The sequence below is a fragment of the Alligator sinensis genome, unplaced genomic scaffold, assembly GCF_000455745.1.
Source record: "Alligator sinensis unplaced genomic scaffold, ASM45574v1 scaffold637_1, whole genome shotgun sequence".
NCBI classification, from domain to species: Eukaryota; Metazoa; Chordata; order Crocodylia; family Alligatoridae; genus Alligator; species Alligator sinensis.
The window spans coordinates 1,387,044-1,392,963 of record NW_005842368.1 but is presented as its reverse complement, the minus strand read 5'-3'; the positions used below and the strand labels follow the sequence as shown (position 1 = coordinate 1,392,963).

Genomic DNA, 5,920 nt, shown 5'->3' with positions numbered 1-5,920 from the left:
TTCTTTTGCAGTGGATAACTGTTCAGATATGCCCAGGGCTGTCGTAAAGCAGACGGCCATCAACTGTTGTCTTTGTTTACAGGACAAGAAGTAATGGCCTCTGACCTGCAACACAGGAGATATAAGTTAGATGTTAGAAATAACTTTCTAACTGTGAGGCTGGTTGAGCACTGGAAGAGGTGACCTGAAAAGGCTGCAAAACCTCTGATGCTGGAAAGCTTTTTTTTTTTTTTTTAAATGCATGTTAGACAATTTTAGAGGTTGATTCTCAACTTTATTAGACATGGGGCACCCCTCAGAAAATGCCTGGAGGCTGCAAGTGAGAGGAAGAGTGGAAAATCCCTTATCATGCCTTGTTCACTCTCCCTTTCAGCATCTGATCTCTGCTGCCCTGTGACACAAGAGCCTGGGCAATTGGACCTATGATGTGATTCTGTAAATGGCAGTTTTGTCGTTCACACATTTTTAACTATGGAAAAATCATAGAGCGGGTTTTTTGATGCAAAGAACTCAGAAAGATCATAACAGCTCTAAATGTGTTTAACCCAAGGATTCCTATTTGAAATTTCTAGGTTCATCAGAGGGTGGGTTTGATTTAAATACAGTTGTTTTAAATCAGGAACCCTCAATTTTAATCATTGTTTTCTACAAAAAGTGCATTCTTGATGTTTGATATAACCTTCATTAAAATATTCCCAACCTGGGTCTCTTTTATGGCCTGGCCAGCCTGCTGCCGTGATAGGTTTTCCCTTCTACCATATCATTCCCTCACTAGATCTCAAATTAGTGAAGAAGCTATACTCAGAAACTTATCCCTCAAGACTTTTGGAATATTCTGCTAAAAATGTTTCTTTTGTTTCTATTGCCATCCCGTCCTTGCATTATGTCTGGACTCTTCCTCCTTGCCCAGATCTACTCCACCCCCAACAATCCTTTATTCATTTAACTTTTTGAAACTTTGCACTTTTATAGTGGGGCAAAAGCTTGACTCTGCATACACAAACTTGTCGAGACAAGAGGGCTGATCCATAGGTAATTGGGTCGGTTCTCTCTCATCTCCGTGTACTGCTGTTAACAAGGGTGTTACCTCTGGAGACACAAATCCACAGTCTGAGAACTGAAACTAAGCATCGCAGAGATGCTTAATGGGATTTTCTAGACTGAGCACTGAGTTCCACTGGGTAGAGTAGTTTTCTTTAATCCTTACTAATCATTGGCGAATCCTTTGGGAACCCCATAAGATTGGACCCTAATATAGTCTATGGTCTGTTTTGACCTATTTATAAAACTTCTCTAAAAAGGTTACATGAATATATTGTTTCAAATAGTATATAATTAGAAGTTATAATCCCTATTCCATGATGATATCTTTGAGCTCTAACATATCTTAAATTTAAACTATTTTTATGTAGGTTTATTTTTTAAAAATCGTAAGGAAAAAATCGATATGATTCAATCAGAAAAATCTGATTTAAATAAATTCAACTTTTTAAATTAAAAAAATCATTGATTTTTATCCACCCTGGTTCATCATGTGAATCATGTTTGTACACCTAACAGTGCTAGTGTTGTGTGCCCCCGCAATAGGATTTCAAGGCACCCCTTGAAATCACCCCTTGGGTCACTGGTTTAGAGGATCCTGCTTTGAGCAGAGGATTCATTTAGAAGGCCTCTTAAGGTGCCTTCCATTTCAATTATTTTAGTTATCATTCTTTGTAGCCACTTTACCAAGTTTTCCTCCCTCCGGCTCGGACTCTCATGTCCCAGCATACAGGGACAATCTGTAGCTTTTCTTTTCCTCAGGCAAAGAAAGGTTGGGCTGACTTCCACAGGTGTTGAGTACCTTTGTCTGAGGAAGGTGTAGATGGCATAGGTTGGCACTCAGTGCAAACAGCACACAGTAAAATCTCTGCTATCCGGCATTTAACTAGCCAGAATACTCTGTTACCTGGAATTTCTGGCCGGACGGACGCATGGGAAAGCTCGCACATGGCAGCTGCCACGGCCGCTCCGCGTGGGCTGCCCTGCGCTGCCATTGCTCTGCTGTGCTGAGCTTTGCTCCGCGCTGAACCCTGCAGCTGTTGCTGCTCCACATGTAACTGCTGCCACCTCCCCACTCCACATCTGGCCGCCGCCACCCCCTCCTGCCCCGGCTCCGCGTCTGGCCAGCAACCTCCGTACTTCAGGTAACCGGTATTTTTAGATTTCTGGCACCCCCTGTTCTCCACTCATGCCAGATAATGAGGCCTTTACTGTACTTCTTAAAAATACCTGCATAACCTAAGGAGTTTATCCAGTGCACACACTCCTTTGACGGCAGAGCCTGGAGTAGAGTTACCAGTTTAATTTCAGAGAAATATAATAATAGGCAACTGTCCATCCTCTGGATCATGTTGTATTCATGTAAGAGGTCTATGATCATCACACCAAGACCTTCAATGCATATTCCTAAGTGAGAGTATGGGGGCTGCCCAAAGCCTGCCATCCCCACTTTAGACCATTGAGACAGAATCCAAAGGCCAGACCGAGTCCAGATGTTCAGTGCCTCAAGGGCGGTAGTTTCTGCCAGAGAGCAACAGATAAGACCTGTTGCTGGCTGCCTAGTGCCTCAGTGAGGGTGCATTTGTCAGTGTGATCTCCCTTAGCCTTTCTCCAGCCAAGGAGTACCCACAAAGCAGTTGAGGCTAGGGTTTTGAGGCACCCTATACTTGCCTTACCCTTGAGGTTGCAACATTGGGGTATTTTACTGGAGTTACCCCACCATGAGTAGCCCCGTAACATTAGCACCCAGCCTGCCAGTTGGATGCAGTTTATGGTCATACCCAGCACCCAAAGAAATAGAGGAACCCTCTAAAGAAAATTGTTGGTATCTGATTATATACTTGTACCACATTGATCAGTGGTTTTTAAACCTTTTTCATTTAGGGACCCCTAAAAAAATTTGAATGGAACTCCAGACCCCTTTGAATTGTAAGCGTGGTTATTCACATACTTTTGATTGATCATAGTCATCTTTCGCAGACCCCTTAGACATCGTCTTTGGCCCCCCCAGGGGTCCACGAGCCACAGGTTGAAAACCACTGATGCTTAATCATTATGCAAAGGATTAATCTACATGTGTCCCCTCTCATTCCTCAATCTGAATTAACAGTACCCCACTACTTGTAGGTAGTTCACCATCAGAGAATGCTTCCCTCTACAGTGTATTTTGATATCTTATGCAGAAGGCAGGGCAGGGTGGCACCTTATAGACTAACTCATTCAGAGAACCGTGACCTATTAATGGATTAGTACCCGATGAGCTAAACTGTAGCCTCTGAAAGCTCATGCCTCTCTGAATGAGTTAGTCTATAAAGTGCCACCCTGCTTTGCCTTCTGCCTTACTTTAGACTCACATGGCTAGCTACTTCTTAATTTCGCAAGTTTAAAGACTGTGGTACTTGAAGGGTTTGGGAGCAGGGAAAAGAAAAGAGATTAATGAATGACTCCTCATGTGCTAAGGAAGCTGAAGATGCATCTTTAAGCTTTGAAAAGAAATAAGAAAGGTGGTGAGGAAACAGTTACATATATGCCTTAGGAAAACAGAGCAGGGGCAAAGGTGGAAAGAAATCTAGTCTGGGAAACTGGTGACCAGTTAGAATAGTTAGTGGATGTATATTAAGGAATAATTATTTACCAGCAGAGAAGAGGACAGGGACCTGCATTCTCAGGCATACTCAGGTGCCTAAAGCCTATTGAAATGAATGGGTGTAAGACAGCTAATACCTTGGAGGATCTGGGGCTAGATGGCTTAATAGGTCTCTTTCTTTTCTAACTCTTTTTTCATACCAGATTAAGTGTGTGTGTGTGTGTGAACAGAAGCACAGGCCACACCAGGAGCGCTCACAGTGCGGCCCTGCCAGAGTCCAACGAATCTGTGGATTCTGCTAAATACCTCATTACAAAGGCACCAAAAAGGAAAAGAAGAACAGAACTATAATTTTGAGGCTGATCTGGGAATTGCAAAGCATTTGTGCTTTCTACTGATGCACCCTAAGAAACGTTAATAGTTCTCACAACCCTCCTGTGAGATGGGCCAGGACATGGGCCCATTTTACTATGTTATCTTGACAGTAATACAAAGCAGAAATCCAAAGTTTTCTGTTTTGTGGTTATTTTTTTAACTGAGGTTTAGTACATTTCTTGACATTTTAATGATGAGTTTTTTAACATTTTTCTGAGAATGGAGAGCGCACACAACTGATGTTTCCAATATAGATCTGCTTGTTTTGTTCACTCAAGTTTTCTAAGAAACTCAGATTCATTCACCTATTAGGCTGGCAAATCACACAAAAGTTTGCTTCATAGTAATTAGAGCATGGGTTTATGGGGTGGAGCACCTCAGTTCTTTCTCCATCTCTGGCTTGTATTGTGACTTTGAGCAACTCATTTTAATGTGTCAGGTGCTGGAGACATCTGTTAAATGAGGTTAATAGGTAGCTTAAAGCTTTAATGTGTATATGGTCTTACATATACCTATGCAGACAGATACATGAGTAGTCCCTGCCTGGCCAATCCCCTATCCCCATTGCCTAGCCCTTCTACAAGAAGGTAAGCTCTGTAATACATAAATTAGGGTTGATTTTTTTTAATTTAGTGCCCCTTAATTCACAAAAGTTACAGAGTCTAAAAGTGTTGAGAACCACTACGCTATGGAAATCTGCAATGCTTTAGCGTAGTGAGATTGCAAGAGGCACAGGATTTCTCTACTTGCTGAGTGGAAACCATTTGCATGGAGTTGCCAGAACAGCTTTGTGCTGGAATCCCAGGGAAAAAAGTGTATGTGCTGTTTGATATGAGCATAAAATGCTCGGAGGTTTAGTTTATAAACAAGATAACTTAAGACCATGACTCTTATGCTTTCTGTCTTCTGTCACATCAGATCCAGATTGGGGTTTTTTGTGGGGGTGGTTAGTAGTTTTCTTGCCAATTTAATCCTAGTCATTCATTCATTCATTTTGAATTTGGAATGGCAAACCCAGAAAATAGGCGCAGGTCTAGCAGCAGGCACCTGAATCGTAGCCTAGTGAAGCCAATGGCAAGTTTGAAAGCTTTCATGAACTTTGATTGAGGCCCCACATCCTCCTGACAACTGTAAAGGCAAATCAAGTAGCAGACTCTGCCATGAGCTGTCACTAATGTTATAACCTTAACTCTCGATCAGACCCCCCTGCCACGTGCACCAGCTTGGGTCAGAATTGAAAGTGATGGTTTTTAACCAGTGAAGTCCTAAGTGCTGTAGGACTGGGATGTCAAATGTATGATCAGCAGCGGAGCTCAAGCTTGGCAGCCCTCGACATCAACGATGTGGGCATCGGCAGGACTTTTTTTGGGAGGGTTTCTTGGGTTTGGACCTTCTTCTTCCTTCTGTCTGCCAGAGCCCACATTTATCAGCATCTCAGCTCCCTTTGCAAAGTCTGTTTTTCTCCTTTCTGTGGGGCTGTTGAGCAGTCCATGGGCTTAAGTAGATATGTTGATGGGAGGTGCTTTGTTTGTGTGTCATGATTTCTAATCAAGGGATAGATATCCAGAAAAGTGAACGAGGTATGTTTAAAAAAAAAAGGAAGAGATGCATAAAAATATAAACTTCATAGCAAAATGGACCCACCGGTTAGACAGGCCCAGGGGCATGCCACAGGTCTGCTTTAATGAGCTTGAGATAATAATAAGTGTTATAACCAGGATGGAAATTACCTATTGAATTTAAAAGCAGTATAACTTAGATTAGCTGAAAGTCAATAGGGGGCAATGAATAAGGCATAAAGAAAAAGGGGGATCTTCCATGTTTTTAATAGGCTTCTGCGGATATTCATAGATTCATAGATGTTAGGGTCGGAAGGGACCTCAATAGATCATCGAGTCCGACCCCCTGCATAGGCAG

At 42.4% G+C, this 5,920-nt stretch overlaps 1 protein-coding gene across 2 annotated transcripts in view; it reads left to right on the top strand.

The window, feature by feature from the left end:
* Positions 1-5,920, top strand: part of INTS9 (integrator complex subunit 9) — an 86,088-nt gene that overhangs the window by 868 nt on the left and 79,300 nt on the right. The gene's annotated exons all lie outside the window — the stretch shown is intronic.